Here is a 27,446-nt window from a genome sequence, read left to right as displayed (position 1 = left end):
GTTAGTCAGAATCTTGTTGTTTATTAACACAGGAGGGGAACCTGTCCAATATATTAATCAAAACAAAACTTGAATGTTCTCTTAATTCCATCTCAATAAAGCTAAAAAAAATTCATCCTGGGATTTCTGCTCTCTGAGCTTCCTATTTCCTGTCCCTAGAGGAATGGACCAGCAAGCACTTCCACGTGAATATTTCCTGCAGCTAGCAAAAGTGTGCTGCAGAAAACTGAAGAAAAGCAGGATAACAGAGTGGTTATACATCCTATTGAGCTCCTGGATCTCCCCACCCCTTTCCACCGCACATTTTTTTCTACTTGCCCCTTCAAGTCAATATTCTAGAACCAGAGCACAGAGTATTTGAAAAGAGCACATAGTAAACATGGCTTCAAAAGGGTTTTAATTAATACACTTCAATCCATTCTTTACCAGAATGTTATCACAGAAACTCACTGTCTGACTCTCACTGAAGGCAGTTCTGCAATTGTACCATTTTCAGACAGTCTCTATAACTACGGAGTGTTTTTCCTGTGACATTCCAGGTTATCAGATTGCCAACAAACATGTTCACTGGGATGAAAAATAATCTTTCTAATTTCACTTTCTCCAGCAAATACTTGGAGGTCAAATAAATTAACTGGTTCTCGTGAGTAACAGCATTTCAGAGATCAGCTGTAAAGAAGTATCAGATTTAGTCTAAGATTTTTATGGTTATTTCTTCTTTAAAAGTCCAAGGAAGCTGAACTGTTCACTTACACACATGGTTACAAGTTTGAGAACAGAGACTCTACCACTGTCTTACACTGACACTGGGTCACTACCACTGTGCCTGCAAAGCGCATCGCGTCTTATTTAAAAAGACATAGGAAAGTTACAAAAGGAAAGCAAAAAAAAAAAGGAGGAAAAAGAACAGGGGGATGATTCTGTGTTTAAATTATGTTCACAGACTTGTAAAGGAATTTTGCTGAAGTTCTGAAACTGCAAATAGAAGTTCTAAAGATTCACATTACAAGTCAGAAATGCTGCTTCAGTGAAGGCACTGTACTTCAGTCTTCGAACTGCTCCCTTCTTAGGGGGAGAAAAGATGAACAAGGAATTTCAAGGATATGGCTGAGGAAACAATGAGCTGCTAAAACTCAGCATATCAAAATCAAGTGCTAAATGACTATGTTCAGTAGGGGCTTCTCATGCTACTCAAACATATCGAGACTTTCACTGCATATAAGGTACGGTGCTTCATTCTCCATATGACAAGATAGAAACATTTCCCAAAAAGACATTGCACATTCACTAGCCATTCGTTCTGGATTACATAATCTGCTCTTTATCCCATTTTTCCCTTCAGATTGGAGTTTGTTTTCTCCAATAGAACTCCCCTTTTAAAACACCCAAGATAAAATGATGAGATAATTCCTGTCTTCGCTAGGCAAAAACCTTTATTAGCATTCAGACAGTAATTCCAAAGGATTTGGTAAACAGGTGTGCATGTGCACCCACCTTTCATTATTGTTAAATATACCCTCTAGCATTTCTAAAAGCAAACTGAAGAAACAGGTTTGTAACTGCCTGTTTACTTCAAAAGATGCTTTTCAAAACTCAATTTACTTGTACAAGAATGGAAACCTACATCACTGACTTTAATATGAGAAAACTAGCAGGACAGACACAACAGCTGTAAAAACAAAACTGAGATATTAAGCAATGTGATACCTGCAATCTGAAGAGTCTGATTCAAAAGTTCAGATAAATCAATAGGGAAACTTCTAATAACTCCAATTTGCTTTGGATCAGGCCCTACAAATATTATGATGCTAAGTGGCTTTAACCTTCTATTAGCATATTCATTTTTGCACATTGGCAATAATAATAATAAAAAAAATTACTTATCTGCGTTCACCAAAAGCATTCCTTCTGCTTTTAGTGCAGCAATCACATTCCAATCAGCTTTTTAAGTCAAAGTACTAAGATACAGCAAACTTCTACAATTTTCCTTGAACCCTCAAAGAATTTTAAAAGCACAAACCTGTTGAAAATCTGCATAAACTATTTGACTTTAAGAACAAATGTGCACTGGAACTAAAACAAACTCTCTCAATATTTTAACTACCCCATTTCACTTACAGAGTTTACTGTTCATAAATCCAGCACCTATCAATTGCAGAGCTTTGGCAACATTGAAAATAATAAATATTGCATTCAATATAGCACGTACCTGATTGACATTGAATGGGGTTTCTGTTCTTTATGAATGTTCTGACAGCATTACATGTCAGCAAGGTTTTCACATAGCAATTCTGGATTTGTTTTCCTTCTTTCCTTTATCTCAGATTCTAAAGCAGCTGTGCTCACCAACACTTAGTCATCAGATCTCAAATATGAATCTTTTCAAAGCAATGTGATGCCAGCTCATCAGTGCAAGATTACACAGATACTATCAGTGTTTCCTTTCCCTGTGAAGGCAAGACCTAAACAGAAGTTCCTCCTCCTCCTTTCTGACATAACAAGCTTCTGAATTTGTCGTTCACTGCAGTTAAAGCTCTTACATTACTGAACCATTTCATAAGCCAGTCACTCTCATATTTAGCACAGGAATGTGAATGATTAACTAACCAGCAATTCTGGAAGAAAACACTGACATTTAAAAAAGCCAGGTCAAACTTTTTTTTAATTATTATTATTTCAATCTTTGTCACAGGAAAACCTGAAATATAATAACATTCACTCTGAACCAGCAACTTAATCATCTTAGATATTTCAGACATTCTTAATAAACAACTTTGACAATGTTTTTTAACACCCACTACAATAATACCAAGGGAAAAGAGAGAGCTGTTTTTAATGGGGTTTTTCTTTTTTTTTTGTTTGTTTGGTTTTTTTAATTTTTGTTTTTTGCTTGTAATGTAATTACATTCTTTTTCAAGCAAACCAAATTAATGAGAAGCTGTTTAAGGTGTTATCTCTATTTTACCAAGTTAACATTTATTTAAAGAAAACTGAAGACATGCATCAAGGTCCAACTCTCAGTTATACACTGGGATTGCTTTCAAAGTGTTTGATTAGTTGCACAGCACATTAACCTCATTTACTCTAGGGAAGCTGACATGCTCATAAATTTGTTTGGATAAAGCATCATGTTATTCATCCTTGCATTTTAGATGCAAACATACCTTCAAGTCTACATAACCTTCCAAATATTTCATCTGAATTTGGAGGTTTGACTGTTGTCAACCCATGTAGCTGCAATAGCCCTGCCACCTTTGCTATCAACAGCTTCCCTGCAAGCACAGCCAGCACCAAGTCAAAGCAGTATTACTGTCCACTCAGTCTGCTGTTCCCATAATTACTTCACACTAATGACGTTTTTCTCATTAGAGAAATTAGCATTAGATCTGCATTTTTACCTTGTTTCTACATTTTTTTTCCTTGAGCTTCCCATCTCCATGTATTTGCAGGTCCAAACACTGATATTTTTAATCTGAGATTTGCTTTGGCTGTAACAGATGAAGACTTTTGCAAGCTATGGGGGATTCAAATCCAGCACTTCTTGATCACTGAGTTCTTTTTACAGCCTCTGACCTGTCTATCCAATCCTATTTGTGCCTGTGGTAGCTCTTAAACTCTGTTTAAGGGTAAAGTCATGCTCCTGACCATCTAAATACAAATGCGTAGGAATGTAAAGGTTTATGGATACATTCTACAGAATGGCAATTTAATTATTTGTTCCTAAAAAGGCTTTCTCCTTCAGGCCCCAGCACAGCTCCCTGGTCCTGCAAGCTCCTAAATACTGGTCCTTGCTAAAGCTCCCCTCCTCCTTTTATTTATCTATTTTTAAGCAAATACCTTTTTGCCTCTTTCACAGGACAGCAACAGAGACTGTGAAAAGCCCCTTTCTCTCTTACAAACAAATAGCAAAAACTTAAAAAAATCTGAGAGCACAAGGAGGACAATAACTCATTGCACCTGAGGGTTTCAGGCAGCCATTAGACTGAAGTTAGACTCTAAAGGACATCAGTACGGTCAAGAGATCCATATGGGCACCTTTCGCCCAGGAATTCGACTACTAAAACAGGTAAACTAAAACTGACTTTCTTTGGGCAAACCTGCCAGAAACTACAACAGTCCCTATCGTCAGGCACCTCACAGCACAGCAGGATTCTGCAGAAGATAATTGTTCTGTATTTGGACTGCCATCAGTGACTCCAAGATGTGTTACCACAGGAATATTTACGATAGAATATACAGGTTCTGCTTGGCAGAGAGTCCTGACAAAGATTAAAATATTACAGGGTCTGTAGCAGTGTCCATAAAATGCAGCTCCAGAAGGGGAACAAGGACTACATATACAAAGCATTAGAAACAGCTTTAAGTAGTTACCTACAAATTGTATTTCTATTCTCCATTCAGATCTTCTGTCAGTTGGGAGCCACATCTATTATGGATAATAAAAGCAAAAACCTTCAATCAAAGCAAATTAAGATTTTATTAAGAAATCTGTGTGTTAAATAGCCAGATGGAATAAAGATTCACTAGATAAACAATCAGGAATGGGGTGGCATTAGGCAGCAGGCAAAGAAAAAAAGTCAAGTTTCTTTCTCTCTTTCATATACATATGAAGTACACTAATATTTCCTAAAACAATATAAAAGGAGAAGGTCATTAATTATTACAAATTCCTGGTTGGTTTGGAGGCAGAGAAATGATAAGAGAGACAGTGTCAGGACAGGAGTTTCTCTGCATTGAAAGAGATGATCAGACACCGAGTTACAGCAGTTTGTAACTGAAGCACCCATCTACCAGACATGTGGAACTATAAGGAGCCTTGAGATGAAACATAGACACAAAACTAATCCAGCTTGAGATGGTAGCTCCCCTTTGTTTACAAGTTCGCAAGGAGAATACACTAACACCAATAAATTCAAATGCAGTTCCCTTAAAGAAAGATGTTCTCATGAATAAAATGGGTAAGCTTACTGATTAACAGCCAGGCCCATTACTGATGAGTGCATAAATTCTGTATTGTCCCAGCTGCAAGGAGTTACTTACACCATTATTAACTTATTCATGGTGAGCAATTCTGGGACCATTGGGGATTTTACAAGAATGCAACCTGCCTCTTGTCTGTGAACTTCCCAAGTAACTACTGAGTTTTCTTCTTAGCGTTCCTACTGTATTTAGCACTCCAGGTCTCACAGCCACAACTTGGCTTTCCAGCAAATTCACACGATATGAGCAATTTAAAGAGTGGTTTGACTTCAGGATTCACCTAACAAAGAACCTTTTCACCACCTCCCACAAGTTTTGAAGCTGTTACAATAAAAGGATAACACTGAAGGATGAGTGAAGAAAAATGGCCAGGACAGGACTGCAGAAAGAATCTTTTTTTGAGCAACGTTCATTAACAATTACATTTTCTTCCATGCCTATTACTAAATTGCTGTAGCAAGAAGGACGCAGCATTAAGATCTGCAGAAATAATTGTCATAATTATACCTAGAAGAATTTGAAGGAAACATCAAAAAGGCAAAAGGCTATATTTCTCATCACCTGTGAGTATCTTGTGGGTCAATACCTTATACTCTGTTACCATGGCTTTCACCCCAGTACCATACACTTAATTTCATAACAATTCCTGTATAAAAGGGAAAATCACTTTTACATGGGAAGGTTTATTTCCATTCCACACACACAAAAAAACCTGCCCTGAAGAATAACACTCTCACTACCTTTAGAAGCCAATGAAGCTTTTAGTCACAGTGTCAGACGTTCTCCATGAGGCAACCAGTTTCCAGCTGAATGGGGACATACCTAGATACCAAGAGGCAGGGTTCAAAGGCTCTCTCCTACTGCAACTCAATCTACTTTCTGCCTTCATTTAAGTCTTTCCACATACAGTGCCCAGTCACAGCTTAAGGTCTTATATCATTCTACTGTACCTTCCCTTAAAGATTTGGCCTTGACTATTCTGTTATAGTAAAACATGTCTGTTAGGACTCATATCTCCTGAAGCAGGAATTAAGTTATTCTAAATGAACACTAATTTTCTTCTGAAATCTCAGCTTCCTTGCAGAAGATGTGAAGAAGGCAACCATGCTCCATAAAGACCAAGGACATATTTTCCCTAACCAGAGCTGTTTTTAGAGATGCCAGATATAAAATCCTTCCTATGGCATGAGTGCTTTCTTGTCTGTACACAACAACAGAGATGACATGTATAAGGTATTTGCTTCTTGATGTCATGGAGACAAACATTCATTTCTCGCTTTTCCTTTTCACCCTTTATTAATAGAGATGTTTATTCATTTAACCTAACTACATAGAGTCTCCTGGATAAGTTCAAGAAAAAAACCAACATATATAGTCTTATAATGTAAAAGCACTTGGAGGTTTGTTTCTATAAAGCCACAAAGAACTAGCAAAAAGAGTTAGTTACTTACATGTAATAAATAGATGAAATTAGATGTGATGCCATTCAGAGAGACCCAGCCAGGCTTGAGCAGTGGTCCCAGGTGAACCTCATGAGGTTCAATATATCCAAGTGCAAGATCTTGCACCTGGGTTGTAGCAATCCTTGATATCAATACAAGATGGGGAGTGTAAGGACAGAGCACAGCATTACTGAAAAAAACTTAGGAGCACTGGTGGATGGCAGCTAGATATGAGCCAGCAGAATGTGCCTTCGCAGCCCAGAAAGCCAACTGTATCCTGGGCTGCATCCAAAGCAGCACAGTCAGCAGGGTGAGGAACGTTATCCTGCCCTTCTGTGCTGGTGGGACCTCACCTGGAGTACTATGTACAGATGTAGAGTCTCTAGTACAGTAGAGATACAGACCTGTTGAAATGCCACAAAAAATGCTTCAAGGGATGGAACACCTCTTCTACAAGGACAGGCTGAGAGAGCTGATGCTGTTCAGCACGGAGAAGAGAAGGTTCTGGGGAGACCTGAGAGTGGCCTTTCAGTATCTGAAGGAGGGCTGTAAGAAAGAAGGGACAGACTCTTTAGTAGAATCTGTTGTGATAGGCCAAGCGGAAACAGTTTCAAACTAAGGGAGGGGAGATTTAGGTAGGATATAAGGAAGAAGTTTTTTACAATAAGGATGTTAAGGCTAAGATGGTAAGATTGGTACAGGTTGGCCAGAAAAGTGGTGGATGCCCCATCCCTGGAGACACACAAGGTAAGGCTGGATGGGACTCTGAGCACCTGATGGAGTTGTGGGTCAGATGACTTTTAAGGGTCCCCTCCAACTCAAGTGATTCTATGATGAATGTGAACCATGCAATTACAGAAAATGATAATTTCCTTGAAGGATGTGACTGATGTCATACAATTATTTATTATATCTACTCAGCATTATTAATGATTATTTCCTCCTTTTTTGTTGAGAAAACAGGCAATAGGGAGGTAAAGAATAGTTGGGCAAGATAGAAAAGGCCTGCTAGCTCAAACCAATAACTAATGAAGTTGCTTCAATACGAAGGTAAAAAGTAACTGGTTGCAGCTAATACTCTTCCACAGTTTTTCAACAAACATCAAGAACAGATGTCCTTAATTCAATGTCTTTTTTACAATGCAACTAATATACTCAAACAGAAATATACTTTCTCTTCTCAGTAGAAAACCTGAATCTAACTAGAAAAGCAAAGTTCAAGATGCAGAAGATTCTGCCAGTGGGAGAACAAGAGAAGAGAGAGAGTTACAAAGCCAGCTGAAGTGGCTGAAAGATTCCCAAAGTATTTACAGCAATTGAAGCAACTGAGCTTTATTCTTTGATCAATACAGACGCTTAAAAACAACTTGCCCTTTAAGGAGTCTGCTTAAAAAGAAATAAAAACACAATAACACCACAGTTTGCAAAGAAAAACAAGAGCTTTCAGTACTACCACAAAGAAGCAGATACAAAAGGTAGTGACTCTTCCCACATAATCTTTTTATTCATTGTTTCCAGTATCAGACTTCATTTTGCAGCAAGTTTTAGCTCAACTTCCCCTTTAGAATTAATCAGTCTTCAAGAGCAGCAGCTACTGACAGAGGTCAGATTGGCTCATCTCCACTTGTCTGTCAGTTTGCTGCCATCACCAGAAGCAGTCTTTCTTCCTTGCCTTCTCAGAACCTCCTAATTCCTCCCTGTTCCTTATGCTGAAGCTCATCCAACCCAACAAAAGTTACTTGAGCTTGGGAACTTCACAGAAACCTATCCCAGCAAAAGGAGAGGAACAAAGGGAGGGAGAGTTTCTCTTTTTTTCAGTCTTACTGCTAGGCTAGTAATATAAATCTGCTCCGGAGAGGTCAGAGAAAGCAATAGAATAGTTAACCAGCACAAGCAAGAGTGGAGGAGGAAAGACTGCTCCTTTGGATGACTACAAATTGCTCAACTAGATCCATTCCTTTCTTTCTACAAGAACTTCTAGCTACAGCTCTAGCACCAGCTGGATAAAATTAGATTCAAGTCAAGCCACAGTTCCTATATGAGACCCATCATCCCAAGCTGCCAAGCAGCCCAAACACATTAAGAACCATCATATGTCCCTATTTCCCTAGGTCTCCAAGCAAACTCTTCCTTGCCACATCCGATCTAGCAAGAGAGCAGCACAACAGGAAACAGAAATCAGCATGAGGTGTCAGAAAAACATCAGGGTATGTTCTAAAGCTTGGAAGACCCTTTTGTTACTTTGTGCTAACATGTTTTTCTCCCACATTGCACTCCTACTGTAGTGACGTTTCACTTGACACTCGCCTTCTTCCACTTCCTGACATCAAGCCTGCTGGAGCTCAAAATGAATTTGGAGAATGCTCTCAGAAACATGGTTTGATTTTTGGATGGTCCTATGTGGAGCCAGGAGTTGGAACAGTTATCCTTGTAGAACACTACCAATTCAGGATATTCTATCATTCTATGATTGTGACTTCTCAAACCACATCCTTTTCCCACCTTCCTACATTCACCCTCCTAAAGGAAACACCCTTCTCCTTCTATTACTATTGCCCCATATCACAGATTAGGAATACAGGTTAAAGTCAGATGATCAGAAAAAAATCGAAACAAACAAACAAACTGAAAAAGTTACCACTTTCTCAAGGAAACCTAAGAATAGAAAATTTCTAAACTCACATACTTCTAAACAATAAATGCAATAATAAAATGTGAAAATGTATTCAGCAGAGTAGTGAAACAACAGCATCTTATGCAAGGCTGCATTTTGATGAGTTTATGACTAGCTGTGAGCCACAAATGCTTTTTCCTCCAGCAGGGTCTTGTAAAACAAATCACACTGCAAGAAACAGAATGGAGCTACCTGAAATAGAACCAACCCATGTGAGAAGTAGGTTGTGCTACAGCCTAGCTATGATGCTGCTAATGATCACTACAGAGATAGTAATTGAATAGGCTGAACTAAAATTATTGCAAAAGTCTGTCTTGCAAGTTGCCTTCACCTCCCAGGTTGGAGTTCTGTCTAATTTCTTTTAAGACTGAGAAAGCTGTAGGTTCAGAACTGTTTTAACAACAGAAATAAAAACTAAAACAATACTCCTTTCTTCCTTGTTTCATGAAGGACACGCAAAGAGAAAGAAAGGTTACAGAGCAGCATCAGTGACATGCAGAGACATAGCAGTAGGACATATCCTTATATGACTTGCAGTGCAATAGATGCAATGTCAAGCCCTTGGGAAAGACAGGAGGGTGCTGCTAAGAGATGCCAGAGCCGATTAGTTCTGTACTTAGTAGTGCTGAACACATCCTCGATCTGGCCTACTGTACTAATGACTGAGAGCCTACAGCTCAGGCTCACCTCAGCCCAATAACCTGCAACCTCTGAGATCAAAAATCCATTTTTTGACATGTAAAATTTATCAATCTGTATTTCTCAGAAAACCTACCCAACCTAGCAGAATTTGGCAAGGTTTACAAAACAGAATCAAGCACAAGAAGGAAAAATGATCCAAGTCTAGTTTATCACAATTTTTACAGATGTAGACTTTCTCTTCACTTTCTATTTATAATTCAAGAATTGCTCTACAAGACTAAGTAAATCCTACAGGTAGCAATGCATTCTTCCAAGTACAACTGAGAATGAAACTAATTCTTGTAAATCCTCAAGATTCCTTGAAAAAATATCTTGCTCATATCTGCTCTTAAACAAATATGAGCAAAAGCTATAGATTAAATTTTTCTTTCAATTGTATTAGTGCAAAATTATTAAGAAAAAGATTCAGAGATAGCACCAGCAGTGCTAGTGTTGATACCTTCTGTTAGACTTTCCCTGACACTCCAAAGAGCAACTGACATCAAGGTTTGCTAATGAAGTTTGCTAAATTTTAGTTGTGCAGGTTGAAGTTTGCAAAATAATGTGTTTCACAAGTAATTTTCCTAAAAAAAAAACAATAACAACAACTTAAGCCTTTGAACAAGAGTAGGAAGAAAGTCTGAATGAAATGCACATTGCAGTCTGACAGTGAAGCTTTAGTACTGGTGTGCTGTAGTACAGAAGAACATTTTCGAAGGCATTAAATTCTGACAGTGACTGCAAGACTTCTGTATTTTCTCAGGAAAGGAGCTCCAGATTTTCAACAAGGATCATACCTGAAGGATGGTGGAGCTAATGCAGACAAAACAGGTTTGCTCTGTAATCCAAAATCACTAAGAATTTAGGCACCATCTTAAATACAAGTAGGCTTTGAGTACATTAGTTTAGGGAAAATCCTCTGCAAAAATATATTGGCACAGATGTTCTTTTCACTTATTACCTTGCTAAATAAGTTCTTTACAGAGAGAGTGGTGAGGTGCTGGAACAGCTGCCCAGAGAGGCTGTGGATGCCCCGTCCCTGCAGGTGCTCAAGGCCAGGTTGGATGGGGCCCTGGGCAGCCTGGGCTGGTATTAAATGTGGAGGTTGGTGGCCCTGCATGTGGCAGGGGTTTGGAGATTCATGAGCCTTGAGGTCGCTTCCAACCCTGGCCATTCTGTGATTCTGTGTAAACAAAAGGTAATATGGGAAAGGAGAGGAGTGGAGCCTGATTTGTTTGAATTGTTGAAAAAACAAACCTTCAAGGAAAAAAAGAAAAAAAGAAAAAAAGCCATAATCTCAAAGAAGGTCTGGCTATCTAGTTAAGGGAATCAGAAAGGATAGTCATCTGGATGACTGGCTGCAGCTTCACACTTACTCTATTGAGCTGTGGCCTATCTGTTGCCTGGTTGCTCAAGGCTGAATGGATTGAACTTAGATTTCCTACTGAATGGGCAATAACAATGGGGAAAAAGAATAGCAGCAAAGAATCCACTAGACCATTCCATCTTAAAAACTTTGCCTAGTGCCACATAATACACTAGAAGAATAAAATCCAGTCTTTAAAGTCATTTGTCTTAACTTTATTATCCTTTTTTCCAGAAGACATCTGTTTCCTCTGCTGCTTAGCATGTTAACTTGATAAGGCCAGACAGTCAGCCCAAGTACCTCTTTCAATACTCCTGCATTCATTCCCAATCACAGTTCAAAAAGAGGACTATGTGGCTCAGTACGGCATTAGGAAGTTAAATACAGAATATGAGTAGCACCTAAGTGAATTCTGTACTGGCAAGCTCAGTTCAAGGAATTTCTAACTATCCCACACTTGATGTTTTTAAGTGCTCATTAAACAAATTTGTTCTACGAATTTAAGGTCAATCTCTGCTCTAAGCCCATGCTTTTATACTATCTGGGGTCTGCAGTCCTTTCTCTTTAACAGAAACATACTGCTGACTTACAGAATACACATAAAACTCTGATCAGAGTAGCAATTAATCAAAACAGTTTTCACTCCTCCTGAAAGATTCTCCACAAAAAGCTCCAAGCAATTTTTGTTTTTTCTCTCAAGCTCATGCTAGAGGCACTTCTCTGTTCATTTGCCTCTTTCCTTCCTTACTTTAAAACACACCCAACCACAAGCAGATCAAAACCTGCCAGTTCGTACTTGCACTCCAAGTGGTCTCAGAAGTATCTTCCCATGTTTCAATTATCGTTAAACAAAAGGGCATATCACTGTTCCCACTTTCAACCAGAATGAAAAGCAACTGGCATACCAATCAGTCTCAAGGAGATTTTTACCTAGTCTTTAAGGATGTGAAAAGCAATAACCAACAATGGTAAGTTTTCAAAGGGCAACTTCCATCTAAAAGTCCAATAACGCAGAGTGCACTTGAAAGGATCAGGGCCTGGACGTGTAAAATCAGCACCCAAAATTGAGAGAAAGTTTTGACATTTTAACCTTAATCTTATTCTGTCAGTTTCCTCATCTAGAAGATAAAGGATGGAGCTCTGAGAGATCCTTACATGAAACAAGGAGGCAGAAAGAAAGATAAGAAAGGACGCTCACAAAATCCACACGACTGTGAATGCTGGGAACAGCAGAGACAGCATTTACTTCTGATGCACTGGATCTGAAAGCAATAAAAAGAATGTTGGAGAACAGCAACATTGGTTCTAGCTGAGTACAAACAGCATTGCTACTTCTCTCCCAGAGCTATTTCATCATAAACATTGGAGACATTTCACAAATTAATTTTCAGTTTTGTCAGTTTCTGCCTGGGTAGCATTATGAGGAAATGTAATGATAGTGATGGTAGGAATTATGAAGGGAAAGAACAGAGGTCCATTCCTGAACAAATTTAACATAAAATAATTATTCTATTCAAGTATTCCATGCAGACAAAAACTTTGCAGCATGCAGAATAAAGGCATCTGGTTGGCTTATCTCTTTTCAGAGATTTATAGAAAAACATCAGTAGCGTGTCTACAGGAAGACAATTAAATATATACACATATATACAAGTATATACACATAGCTATAGATATATATATATATATATATAAATACATACAAACTAAGGCTAACAAAATTTTTCAGGAAGACCTGCAAGAGAAAGAAAAACATCAGGAACTGCTTAAGGGGAAAAACACAAGGATAAAAGGCAATAATTAATTGGGTTGTCTCTTCCCTTCCCTTCCTCACATGGGGTGTCCATGTGAGATGAAACCAAAGGAAAAAAAACTTCCTTGCAGGGAGCAAAGGCAAACAGGGATCTGCATTTCATGATCTTGTATCTCAGTTTTTCACCATATCTCTGAAAGGATGACACTAAAGGGACACCATTGAAAAAAGCTGTATTAAGATTGATATTTAGAATTTAAACTTCGGTGCATTATTCCTGGAACTATTATAAGTGCCTAGGCTCAAAATGGCTAAAAACAGTTACTAAGAGCTGTGAAGTTCTAGCAGTGACAGCATTTAGGACAACTGAAGAAGACTTGTAGAGAAGGGAGAAGCTGGAAGGGGACTACATTTCATGTTACAGAACAGAAGAGCAGCTGCAGCTATCCGGATGAGTGGAAGTCACCCATTTCCTTCGAGTTCAAATAAAATCTAGATATGAAAGTGGGATGAGTCCTGCTGTACAATTCTGATTCCTACTTGAAGAAAACAAGTATTTGTCAGGAGATCATAGCATTTAGCCAGTTTCAGAGATGCAAATACAGGATCACCTTATTCCACCTCTGCTTCATCTTTATGTTCACTTCCAAAACTTCAGCAGGTACAAGGAGGAGTCTGTTATTAGGCACTTGCTGAAATGCAATTGTTACTGGATAATATACCAGTCATCAATCCATACAAGAGTCCACACCAGAGCTACCATGCTTCTCGGAGACTCTAGCAGGCTGAGGCAGCAGCCCTTCCCACTGAATGCTTTGGAAGATTTGAACCTATCTTGGTATCCACACCTCAAGGCTGATGACTATAGTAGGAATTAAATGAATACTGCTGGTTAATCCACTCTCCTCCAAATGTTAAACTAGGTTTTTTTAGTGTGTTCAGCACTGAAATAAGTGCCTGTAATTTTGAAGCAGGTAGATTTCTATACGACATATTTGTGACATTCAAATTATTCCTGCCAATGCCTTTTGCAGTCTTAGAAGAAAGAAAAGGCCAGCACAATGAAGGATGCTTTTGTGTAATTTACACTGTTAGTTTCTGGTTGATATTTAAACTCTTTCTTGCACATGCACTATATATTCTGCTTCACTGACCAGCAAATTGCATTCAGAATCTAATTTATTAAATGGTTTCTGCTGTCAGGAGAATGTTCTCACTGTAATAGTGATATTTTATCCTGTCAAGAAAATGATTACGCTAAAACATCTTAGTAAATACCATAAACTACCCAATAACATCAAAAATTGAAGGTGTACAAAGGCTATCCAATTACTCAGGAAACTTCCAAATTTTCAGGTAACAGAACTCATTTTCTTCTTGAATGAGTAATCAAGGAAATATCATTTTCTTTTATACTGATCATGGTACAAGGTACAGCCTAAGGACAGGAGCATAAAATGGTCTATTACATTTTCCTTATTAGTATTAGAAAACCATTTTCAAAATTATTTATCTTTTTTTTTTTTTTTTTTTTTTTTTTTTTTTTTTTTTCTGGGAAAGGAACCTCTTTTCTAGATTTTTTTATGCCCTGTCTCTAAATTCGTAGCTGTATCAGGATAGAAGGACTTGGTCTCAGTGAGAAGTTCTGCCCTTGCTGAATGTCCTGCCATTAAATTCAACGGGGCCAGTAACTCTACTGCTGTATAGGATTAACTACAGGAAGATTATTATTTGACACCAAGAATCATCACAAGGCTTCATTGATGAGACTTTGCTTGTGGTGAGTGTCAAAAATAACCAAAGCAGAGTGAATACAAAGAGCACAGCCAGGATACAGTCATCTAAATGTCCTGAAGCTTGTTAGCAGAGCTCGCTAAGGTTTTATATCACCATAAGAAGTTTAAGTTTGAAGGCTTCTTGCTGACAAATTCTGTATCTCATGGAAACTAAAATAACCTCTGCACTGCTAAAGGTGTGCTAGGAGCAGTCTCAGCATTGCCAACTATCTTTGTCTTAGCTGCACCCACTTGCCGAGGTCCACTCATGTCACATGGGGAGGATCTCAGGTGTGGAGCACCACAGCGCCAAACTCCACTCTCATTAGTAAAACAACCTTGATTAAATGTGGAATAGACTACTGACATTTACTAGGGCTGCTCCAAAAGTAATGCCCCCTATTTTATTATGTTGACCAGTGACATCAGAGGTGGATGTTGATTGTATGGCAGTAGAGATTGAACCTTCTTACCAATATTCCATCACATTTTGTTGATTTTCTTTTGTTTGTTTTCTGGGGTAGATTGTTATTACTGCAGCCTTTTGTTCATTGCTGGCAAAAACACACAGCTAATGGTAGTGGCTATGCTGAAAAAGAGCGTTTTCTAGCTGAGAACTGATTCTATTCAATAGTGTTATTGCATTGTGTCTGCAGTAGTTTCCATTGAAATAGGTAGGAGGCATTACGTCTGGAGCAACCTACACAGAAACACGTCAGCTTAAACAAGGCATTTCCTCACAGAAGTCACAATTCCTAGATTTGGGGAAACAAACTCTTTTACCAAGACACAGTGTGCAGTAATTCTGGAATTGCCTATTATTTCCCAAGTTATATTTTTGGGGAGGAAAAAAGACGTATACTCGGCTAACAGACCTAATTCTCTCCCGACTGCTACTTGTATTTCTTTTGATTTTGTTCCTTCAAATTTTGTACCAGTTTAGGCTACTAGGACTATTTAGACTCTCATAACTGGAAAGTATTTACAACACAATGTAAATGCTTTCCTTGTTCTAGAATGAGACGATTAATCTGCACAAATGTGTGTTGTTTTTTTTTAATGACTTTCTAAACCATGAGAGTTTGCTTGCTGCCTATAAGTGATCATAAATTATTCCTTATAGTTTGTAGCCCCTAGATTTCTCTGAAGCAAAGCCTAAGGCATATTCTGTAATAAAATTCCAATGGATAAGATGATAATAGTCACGAATAATAAGTGAGAACTTGCACAAAGTCTAGCACTTCCTGGCTTTTATTTCTTCTCCTAGTAATAAACTTGAAGTTCTTTGGTACATTTCAACTACTATTTTTCATCCAACATGTCATGTGCTCAGAAGTATTATGAAGAACAGCAATACAGAAATACTAAACATTTTATTTCTTATTATGAGAAATAAAATTTTGCTCCCAAACTCTTGGGAACAACTTTTCATCTCCTGCATTCATCATTAACCTGCAGAGAGATGAGATAGATGAGAAAGAAGGACAATGCAAAAAACATTCACCTAGACGTTCGCCAAAGCTTTTCTTTGGATGGCAACTGGTCTCTTGTCATCATTTCATCTTCTACTATTGTCCAAATATAATGGAGTGGGAGTCTTGAAACCGTGCAGATAAACAGGCAGGAAAGGGAGGCGTGTTATTTTCCGAATACTGTTTGCCTTTTATCACCCAGCCTCCAAAATGAAAGATTACAGCACCAGATGAACCCAGTTTCAGGACTCTATGCAATAAGCAAGGGAGTAAAAAGAGCGTACTTCCAAATAAATCTATGAATCTACACAGCTACGAGATTAGCATTGTATTAACAATTCCTCAAACAACCTTTTCACACTTTGTACTTTAAGTGGATTAAAGGAAATATTCCATGTTCATAATACGCTTTCAATTCAATACTTTAAAATTTGTCATACATGGAAAGAACACAATTATTAATGAATACATTACATTAAGCTAGGTTACTGGAGTAAAGCCTACCAAGTAAGAGTCCGAAGGCTATACATCTGTAAGTCAAAAACATGAAAAAATAGAAGTAGTTCTTCACCAGTTTCAGAAAGCCTACAAGCATATGTAGCTCTCACTGTGATTAGTACTGACTGTACAGCCCTGGATCAAAATAATCAAATCATGTTACACAAGGAGAACTAACAAATACTTGCTCTACTGTGACTTTTATTATCCACCATTGCAGATATTTGAGGCATATACTCTTGAAGCATCAGAAATGACCGATTTGGTCCAAATGTTTGAAACAGAGATCACATAACAGAAGGTAGCCTGGAGTCTACTTAAAATACGTCTTTAAGATGACAGAGGGGAAGAATTGGGGAATTTTTGCAAGAAACTGCTAAATGATGGACAGTGCCAGCAAGTTAATGGAATGCAATTAGAATTTCCAGTTCTTGAGATTAATCCCTCTCTTCATTGCTTACTCATTCCTCACCAGCTATAAACAGTGAGAACCTGAGAAGTAAAGTTAGCTACCATGAGTGATTTTAAGAGATTCTTTTTCCAGCTTACCTATTCCTCTTTCAGAATAGTTTTTTTCTTCCACTGTGAGGTGCTCAGATTCAACATCTCGAGGACTCAATCTCATTGACTATCTAACAATCCTAGAGAAAGCTCACAGAGTTTCAGGACAGACTGATGTGGACAGTAACATCATTACAGGTGATTACCTGCAGTTTGAGAAATCTTTTAAATAATAGATCCGGGCAGGCAGACAGAAGGAAAAGTTCAGGAAAAAAAAAGGTGGCACAACTTCTTGATTTACTGGGTTCTGAGTTCCCTTAAGCATTTCCTCAGATATGATTCACAACTACATATATTCCTATTATGTTTTTTCTCCAGATTTACTTTCTTGGTTATTCTTAGAATCTCTTTCTAACAACAGCAAAAAGGGTAAGGCTAGAAAGATGGCATACAACAAATAGCTCAGTATTACTACAGAAAAACCCTAACATTGAACACGGGCAGAACAATGAGAAAAAGAGACATTTTAATAATCCTACTTATATATTTCTTCAACAGTTGGTCAGTCTGTGTGTGTGTAGGCTCCTCAGGAAATGAACATGTTTTTACCTTACAACTTCCATGATATTTTGAACACCTGCAAATTTGATCTAAAGAAATTAAACATAGGAAAGAGAGCTACTCTTTTATTGCAATTAAGAACAAAGCCAGATACAGAACCCAGCTTGAAAGTAGTGGCCATACCGTTCCACTTCTTGTTTTAGCAAGACATTTAGGAAAGCTCTGACATTCAGAAGGAAAAAAAAAAAAGAAAGCTTTGAATGCGACGTGGACATTCTAATCCATTCTTTAAGTAATTTCAATTTTTATAGCTGGTGCAATCATTGAGTTGATGTACTAATATATTCATAACATTCTGTGAGGCCTACAAGCTGCAGTGGACCAGTGAATGTAGATATATTCTCAGCAATATGCTCATAGCAGAATTGGTGTGAAGTAACCAGACCGATTTTTAGAATTAAATCATACCCAACTCAAGATTGTTTTTAGTCAAACCTCAAAAATGTTCTTTGTCCACTTTTTAAAACTCTGGATAAACCAACTCCTAATTGTTCCTTTTAAAGGAACAATACACTTGATTCCTCTCTAACAAACAGTAATTTTCTTCTGAAATGTATTGTGTATCCATCTTTGTGCCAAAAATATCATTCTTTCAGATTGCTGAAGCCTCTCAAAAACTCCTTAAGCTTATTATATGAGCAAAGAGTCAACTTCTATGAGCTAGAGCTTCCAAAAACGGTTTAATAAGCTTTTTAAGAGTCTCTTAAGAGACCTTAATGATTTACTTTAGTGGCAATAGGCAGACAAAAAGTACCTGGCTCTTTTTTTTTTTAAACCTTGTCTTGCTATTTCTTCAAGTGTTCTTTTAGCTGTGTGCAGCTCATTAGTCACTACTTCCAACATACACTGTCTTTGTCTTTCTCTATTTCATAGTCTGCAGGTATTTGTTCTGTTCTTGAACTGGCCATCTTTCCAGATACTACTTCTTTAGACCTCTACAAGCCTTCCAAAAATACTTGGGAATCTTCTCTGAAGGAAGCTTCACTAAAGATTCACATATTCTACACAACTTTCGCCTTTTGTTTCTCTCAACAGCACAGGGCAAAGGGACAGTTCAAATCTGCCCAAATGCTAACATGAAATAGATATCAGAAACAGACATCTGAAAAACACATACAGATCTGTACACCATATTTCGCTGAAGCACTTGAAATCCTCTTGTTGGATGAAATTTATACTGCAGAATTAAATGAAAAGCACTGCATCCAGTGTTAAAACGGAAGATGCAACATTCTACATTTGAAGACTCCCTGTAAGTCTTAAAGGAAATGGCAGTTTAAATTAGAGAGATCCATGCCAAACTATTCTATGATCCTATGCTTGCACATTTCTGGAATCTTCATTGCACAGATTTACTGCGTCATTTTTTTGGCTGGTGTTGTATCAGTCAGTCATGCAGCTGTTGCTCAGGAGTGCAGCCAACCAAAGCAGGCTTGACTAGCTTCAGTCTTGTCCTTGGAGGAAATGGAGTTTGAGTTCCATGCTTTTTTCCCCCCGCTCTTTTGAGGAAGTTTGTAGAATTAGACCTTGGGAAATATTTTGCATGTCTCTAGGAAAATATTATTGTTATTTTCAGTATTCTGCATGGTCAGTATAGTTTCATCTCTCTCAACAGTACAAAAATCACATCAAGGCATTATTTCTTGGGCTGTGAAAATGGTCACCATAGAGTAATACCAAGTTCACTTTAAAAAAAAACTGCAATCACTTTTCCTGCTTATTACACTGTGTATATTATTTTTATTTTCTAATATAAAAATCCTTTTATATTTCTTTACCTTTCGACTTTTTGTTTCACAAGGTAAGAAAAAAAGAATGTTTTAACTCATGCCTGAGGCAAGGAGAGCATCTGTACTTTGTGTTCTTTATGGCAGAATTAGCTTCAGGTCCCTCCAGCATCATCCAATATTCCCATAACTTAGTAGTCAGAAAATACCTGGGTGCTAAAGCTCAGCAACAAGAGAAAGTAACCTGCTGCTGAACTTGAGAACAGCAAGTACTGTCCCTTAGCACAGTAGCAGTTTGAGGTATCATAAATTAATGCTATTTTTCTTACATCAGCGTAAAGAGAACATCTTGCTTTCCTTCTCTGCTAAATAAGTCTTTACAGTGACGCTAGCCAAACGATAGTTGTCAGAAGAAGCAAATAAGAAGAATTCTCTACCTTTACTTAGAGTTAGTGGTTGTTTGATGAAGCCAGCTGCTGCTAAATCTTCCCTTTATCATATTTCTTTAGGTAAAGTCACTTTATCTCACCTACTAATTTTAAATTTCCCATCCTGCTTTTTCAAGAGTACAATGCCTATCTTCTCCAACCAATGTTGCGAATCATGTAGTTAAAAAAGATAGGTACCTGATGATAGTGCTACAGTTTGCTCTCCTACTTATGGCTCAAGTTGGGGAATGAAAGAAATATTGAAGTATAAATAGTGCAATAAGGGAATTCTAGTCTTATTCAACAGCAAACACCTTTTGTTATTTACACAAACTTTTAGTGTACTTGTGGATATACTAAGTGAACAGCAAGTCAACAAAGGAGTTATTTTCCTTCTGAGAAGCCATTGATTACACTGACCTGGAGTAGCTGGGGAGGATGTTTCCTCTAAGGACAGACATTTCACCAGCTGGAAATTGCTGCACAAGAACATACTAGTTACAGTAGGAGCCCAGGTGCACAATGCTTCAAAGAGAGTATTATGTCTCCCTAGAACCTCTTTTTTCCAACAAATATATAAACAAACAATAACAACCATGGTTGCTCTGCCAGCACTGCTCTATCACTATTTTAGCTAGAGTTTACCTTCTCTGGCAGCAGTGGGGAGAGAAATATTGCTTCAGATTTATAAAGGAGATCCTACTGTTTTTTCTGAGAGGAGCTGTTGATTCTAATCACATCCACTAAGATTTCAGTCTCAGAGTCAGCGTGTTTGGCTATCTGTTACATGGACAAAAAGACCTGCCATGGTAGCCCATAGCTGAGCCCACTCATGCACTCTAAAAACCAGCCTCAGGTAGTTGTTCATAATCATCTCTCAATAATTATTAACACCTTTTACATTTCCATACCGCTATGGATATGTTTATTCTGCATAAATACAAAGCTGAAGCAGAAGATTTTAAGTTTATCCATTATTTTACCTGAACATAACTTACAACTGAGTATCATCACTTACCTCATTATTTGCTAAGTCACTAGACTTCATAACCACACAGCAGGTAAGTTGCACACAGTGTCTTTACCACTCCTAAGGAGTATTATTTCATCTGAACGCCAATTGCATCCAATGACCCAGAAACATGCTCCACACATGCTGAAACTGCTGAGAAGGGCACAAAAGCTCCTTCATCTCCTATTAAATCAGTGCTGGTGGATTTGACCAGAGATAACAATAAAAACAAGTGTCCCCCAAGAAAGAGGGGACAAAAGGTTATTTCCCTTGGCAGCGCAGAGGAATGCAGCAATAAAAAATACAGCAATGGAAGTCACCGTGATGATTTCCCTCTCTGCAAATAAAGAGGGAGTTGAATACTCCTACCTTTCTTAGCTGAAATCCTAGCCTCTTACCATTAAAATCGCATAGGAAGATAACCTGTTTCTATCTTCTCAGCTTCTTCTCTAGGCTGTTTCCACTTTTCTTTCTCCTTCTCCATTGAGTCATCCAGAATAAAACATAAGAACTCTTCAGAGCAAGACTGGCTGCAAGTGGAATCTAGGGATAAGCAAATATCAAGAAGGTTACAATTGCACGTATCTCTTGGATATTTCTTGACTTCTGAGAGGAAGAAAAGCTGGTTTAACTTAGGAAAACTTTTCAAGGAGTAGTTACTTCTCTTTTTAAGAAGCTCCAACATATTCTACTTGTGACTGTGAGTGCGAGTATTTTTTCAGATAGATTTTAACAAGGACAATAAAAAGTCCTATATATTAGACACAAGACTACATATGACAGTCCATAACAGTTACTTTTTCATTGAAATAATTGAAAATGGTCATTAAGACACAGCTTCAATGTAGCATCAAGATTTCAATGTTGTTAAAATTTGTCCTCCTCAGAGGAAATAGCCAGTTACATGGTTCAAATACTGCTTCCACAACCATTACTACTAATGAGAGGCAATCCACTGCTATTTGATAGATCATACTACTTAAACACACGTGATAGCAATCAGTATAAAAAATTTTGAAGTAGCCATACTCCAATGGTGTATGAGAGAACATGCTTGTATATCACCCATGCTGCCTTCCATGACTTAGCTGGACTCTATTCATTACTGCCCAGTCATACTGTCTTTTCAACTGTCCTCCTGGTCAGAGATACCATTATTAATTCTGATTATACATCACTCCCAATGTGGGGAAAGTGGCAAGACAGGTTGTGATGGGGTAAAGAGTTCTGTACCATAAGGATAATGCCTCAAGTGCCCCCAGTCCTACCACTGGTTAACCTCCTGCCCAGAATAAAGTATCTAGGAAGAATCTCAAACTCCTACTTAAAGAGACTTTATAGGCTCACAACATTCTCCACAAGAAGTGAGTGGCAGTCAGCACTTAAATGGGTCCAAGAGAGGTGCAGCCAGGCTCCACCCCTTCCAGTAGCACAGGTGAATTACCTTCACCTGTGCTCCCGTGGCTGACTCATTGCTTGCCTCAGGTGGTCAATGAGGTTCAGGCCGTGATTCAGCAGTTCCTGTACACTTGCACATCCCTTAGCTGCTCTGTGCACTTCCATAATATATGCTGAATGATGCATTAACTCTCTTCTAAATCCAGCCTGAGATACTTAATGGGTGTGCTGGATCCAGACAGGTTATCATGGTTCCCTTTCATTTAGAGCATTGTGTGTTATTCAGTTATAGTCAAACTGCTAACAACTGTAACAGCTGTAGAACTGACACTTACGGAAAAAACGTGCAATTCTACTTCAGACAGTTTTTCAATTCTGACTCTTTCCCTTAGTTCTCCCTACTGAGCGTATAAATACTGATATTTGACTGTGACTCAACAGTGGTTACAGAGGCAGCAATTTATTTCAGCTACTTGATATGAGCTTTCGAGGACTGCATGTGAGAGGACTGCCAACAGTGATCTTTTTATGGTCTGTTCCTAACTCTGACTTTGTTCCTTGTTAAGGCATTTCTTTGGTTAACCAGCTGGTTTTGGAGAAGCCAGGCAACAGAAACAAAATGATAGAAAAGGAGAAGCACCTGCCAGAGATAGAATCACAAAATAGTTGAGGCTGGACCACACTTCTACCTCCTCATGCTCCCTTTCTATTTTTGCTTTTCCTCAGGAGATCCTTGTTCATACGTGCTGGCCTCCTGCCGCCTTTGCTTGATTTCCTGCACAAGTGGATGGACTATTTTTCATGATCTTTGAAACTCAGACAGCTCTCCTGAGCCGTTCCTATAGCCAAGACTTTATCCTATGAAAGTCTGCCAAGCAGATTCCCGCAACAGGCTAAAATCTCCTCTTCCAAAGAGTGGAGGTGTTCCTTCTCTTAGGATGTAGCACCCTACCATTTTATGGTCAATTTGGCACCATATCTGCAGCAAAATCACACCCCAATTATAGGTGGCAGCTACAAAATTCCCCCTTCAATATTACAGTACTACTGAAGTCCAGTACTCCTCAAATTTCCAAACATAAGTAGCAAATTTTTAGACCACACTGTAAATGTAACCTAATTAGTTGTTAAGTTCTCTGCATAATCATTACCCAAGTTCTATGTCAATGTAAAGAATTAATGTTTGAAATAAACTTTTTAAGCCTGCTCACAGCTATCTTGTCTTTTGGTGTGAGAAGTCACATTAGAGATGAAGCAGAAAAGCAGGAACAGCTGATAAAACTTGATTGCGTTGATCTCCCAGGTGGGAAGGGAGGACAGATTAGGAATGATTAGAAAGTACTGTGTTCTTCTTGCTTTGCACTCCAGTCCTCTTTTACTGAAACTGAGGATTTTGTCCCTGGGTTTATATCATACAAAGCTTGCTGAAGTAGAACCCCCGTATATCAACAAGCAGAATAACTACTTTATTCCTGCAATAGCACTTGTTGACAGGGCTTTTTGTGTTTCCTGCAGAATCTGCCTGGCAGTTAAAATAAGTAATTGTCTATGAACCATTTCCTATATCCTTACATTGAAAAATCTCCCCGCATTAAAATGTTATGCTCTTCAGTGTCATGCTGACAGCTTCCTTGCTCTCACACACATACGTACATTTTTTTTAAGTATGGAAAATGCTGAAATAGGAAAATTGAGGTAGCTGTTTGGTGGTAGAAGGGTCTTTAACTACAACATTCTGTCCTATTCTACTTAGTTGACATTTTTATTAAGCAACCTGGTATATAACACCATCCTTGAGAGCTAGCAGGAGGGAAAAAGGAGCGAAATTTGATTTTACTTGATATATTAAAAGTACATTTGCTTTGTGATCAACAAAAGGTCAGGAACATTTTGTTATTGCGAGAAATTGCATCAATTACAATCTTTCCAATCTCTCTCCACAAAAGTAACAAGCACACAAGTTACCTGCAGCCTCCAGGCTGAGTTCATTGTTTTATCACAGGCTTTTCCTTTAAGGGGGAAAAAAAAAGTTACTATTTGATAGACTGCACAAACAGCCATACTTCTAAAGACATCTGAAAGACAGCTTACCCTAAAGTGTAATACTCAGTCATGTATAAAAGGTATGTTCCTTGGGAGAACACCACTGACTTCTGCTCCTTTTCCTTCATCATTCATGTTGATCAAGAGAAAGCCATAGCATCGTATTTCATGAAAAGATATTTTACAATACTGCCCAATTAATTAGAAAATATGCCTGATTTTTTGTTCCAAAACACTTCTGGTCAAAGAAAATACTTAGACTATAAAACTAAGATTGTTCTTTTTAAATTGCTCACAGTAAACAGGATTCAGCAACACATAATGTTTTATTATCAAATCAAAACTATATGCAATGCAATATCACTAGGAAAAGGATGTAATATAAGGCAAATGAATGCTTATCAGGCAGTTTTGCAGGAGTAGAGTAATACATTATTGTGGTTACACTCAGTTTCTCTTTCAGTCCTCATGGTGTTAGCTGCTTGAGAGGTGCAGGTTTCCAAAACGAAATTACTCCTTGCTAATCATTTTACCTTTAAATCAAAAATTGCATTTAAAAACCTTTGTTGTTGTTTTTGTTAAGAAGTAACAGTGAAGTTAGTTCTAAGGAGTTCTGCTGGAAGTGTTCTAAGGATCTTTGAAACATCAATAAACCTTTTTCTTCTCCTGAAAACACTCTGCTGACTGGACCTAATGCTTTTATGTGTGATATCTGCAGTTTCTGTGTCTGTACAATGAACAAGATCTCTGGTTACGTCATTTCTAGCTGCTGCTCCTGTTCTCATGGAAACAGGTGTCAGAAGTAGGTACTTAAAACTAATCACAGCTTCATTTAAAGTGTCCATGGTTTCATGATTAGGTATAGGTATGAGCTCCCTCTTTTTTTTTTTCATATGATCTTCAGTAGATGTTTTCACTGCCATCAATTATTTGCTATTCTGTTGGAGCAATCACAAGAGTGAATGCTAACAAGTTCCAATCTGTGCGCTTGTTTGCCATGCTTGGTAGTTTCCAGGTAACAAAGTGTCAATTCTTATCATAGCTGTTTTATAACTGATAAGTAGGAATCTGCTAACGCTACTGTAATTATTTTGAAGTTTCAATCTATTTTAGCCCATGCAAAAATTCAAAATTCAATCATTCACTCCCAGTTATTTCCTGTCTGCTTTCTCAGATAAAGTTGATCAGTGTGTTTTTGGTCTGAAAAGCCATACAGGTCTCTCAGTTTAGAAAAGCTCAAAGCTCTCTGTTTCAAAACTAAATCTGCAGGGGAGGACATAATCAACTTCTCTTGAAGGTGGTATTCTCCTCTGCCAAAAGAACAAACCAGGATTGCACGCAGACACCATTATCCACCTATCTGTTCTCACAAAACCTGTCAGATCACACAACTGTGCCTGACAAGATATAAAAAGTGTAAGACCCGCGTGAAAATGGCAGAGACATAGGTATGATGATGGCAGTACTGACTAAACAAGGAACCATTATATGTTGTTAATTGCAGGCTCTAGACCTGTCTTTCACAAATATAAGTATCTGTCCCAGATGGTTAATACCCTTACTTACACTGACCAGCACTTTCCAAAACAACCTGGATGGTCGGAGGAGAAAAGTATTACTGGGCTAATTGGTTTACTACAGTATAAAAGATAATAGAGTCCATGAAAATTTGCAGTCAAACTTAAAGAAAGGTGCAAAGGTATAATTAAAATGAACTGCCTTCAGTAAAAGAACTAAGTGTCTCTCTTTCAGTAATCACACACATTTCTTTCTCATGAATTGTGTACCGTATTGGTGGCTTTTCTATAGTGAATGCAGGCCTCCATCCCCTGAGGTTCAGGTTTGGTCCTGGACTCTGAGCTCCCAGCATAGCTGAGTAAATGCTCCCCAAGCCTGTGTGGCCTCCAAAGCACCTCAAGAACAGCCTGAATCTGTTCCCTCAGCCCTGTGTGGTCTCACAGGGGTGGCCTTTAGCACCCATTTCCCATTTCACAGAATCACAGAATGACAGAATGACAGAATCACCAAGGTTGGAAAAGACCTACAACATCATCCAGTCCAATCATCCACCCATTACCAATAGTACTCACTAAACCATATCCCTCAATACAACATCCAAACGCTCTTTGAACAACCCCAGGATCAGTGATTCCACCACCTCCTTGGGCAGCCCATTCCAGTGCCTGACCACTCTTTTAGGAAGTAGTATTTCCTAACGTCCAGTCTAAATCTCCCCTGGCGCAGCTTGAAGCCATTCCCTGCAGTCCTATCACTGTTACACAAGAAAAGAGGCCAACCCCAGTTCACTACAACCTCCCTTCAGGTAGTTCTAGAGAGCAATAAGGTCTCACCTGAGCCTCCTCTTCTCCAGATTGAACAATCCCAGCTCCTTCAGCCGCTTCTCATAAGGCCTGTGCTCCAGACCCCTCACCAGCTTTGTTGCTCATCTTTGAACATGCTTCAGGGCCTCAATGTCTTTCTTGCGGTGAGGGGCCCAAAACTGAACACCATACTCAAGGTGAATTTCCAAGTAGGCTGTGCCGTGTCCCTGTCTCAAACCTGACCAATCTCCAAGTCACCCATGCCATGTCCCTTCTGCAGTTCCCTCTCCATGTCCTGGATCTGTGGCCACTGAAACAGCCCTATGAAAACCCCAGCAATTAGCTCACTTTGCAGTAAATCCCTTCTGAGCCCCTGTTTGTGAGGTGTGAGGATACACTTGCTGGGCAGGGAGGCTGTCAGAGCACTAGGTCCTGACCAGAACAATCTTGAGCAAGGATATTGCCCGGGCTATGTTATATGCAAATCTATCACCAGTTCTATCTCCAGCTCTGCCTCTTGGATGGATCTTGGAGCTATGCCACAGGCTTCCTGCATTACCCCATGAATGTAAATTGTAGATTTGCCTCCCAACTGTATCTGCCTGTCCCCTAAATGTATTTTGGAACTGACATAGTCTATGGCCCTGTCTCCATTTACTCCTGACTGGAATCCCTATTTGAGCTGTGGATCTTGTTCATCACTTGCATGGTCTGGGACTGTGGTAACAGCATGTGGTAACAACAGAATGTGTAA

General features: G+C 38.6%; 1 protein-coding gene across 3 annotated transcripts in view; it reads right to left on the bottom strand.

Moving 5' to 3' along the window:
- Positions 1 to 21,415, bottom strand: part of ESR2 (estrogen receptor 2) — a 61,980-nt gene extending 40,565 nt beyond the window's left edge. Inside the window, exon 1 of one of the 3 annotated variants that reach the window (XM_042865583.1) lies at positions 21,329 to 21,415. The gene's annotated coding sequence lies outside the window, so the exon portion shown is untranslated. Of the gene's footprint in view, positions 1 to 2,209; positions 2,529 to 6,431; positions 6,473 to 21,328 lie in introns of those variants that run through there. The other 2 variants (XM_042865573.1, XM_042865563.1) reach the window with 2 other exon arrangements.
- Positions 21,416 to 27,446: the final 6,031 nt, after the last annotated feature.

Source organism: Lagopus leucura, unplaced genomic scaffold (genome assembly GCF_019238085.1).
Source record: "Lagopus leucura isolate 7727_CA_CO unplaced genomic scaffold, USGS_WTPT01 Super-Scaffold_1, whole genome shotgun sequence".
Lineage (NCBI taxonomy): Eukaryota > Metazoa > Chordata > Aves > Galliformes > Phasianidae > Lagopus > Lagopus leucura.
This window is presented reverse-complemented; position numbering and strand designations above follow the sequence as displayed.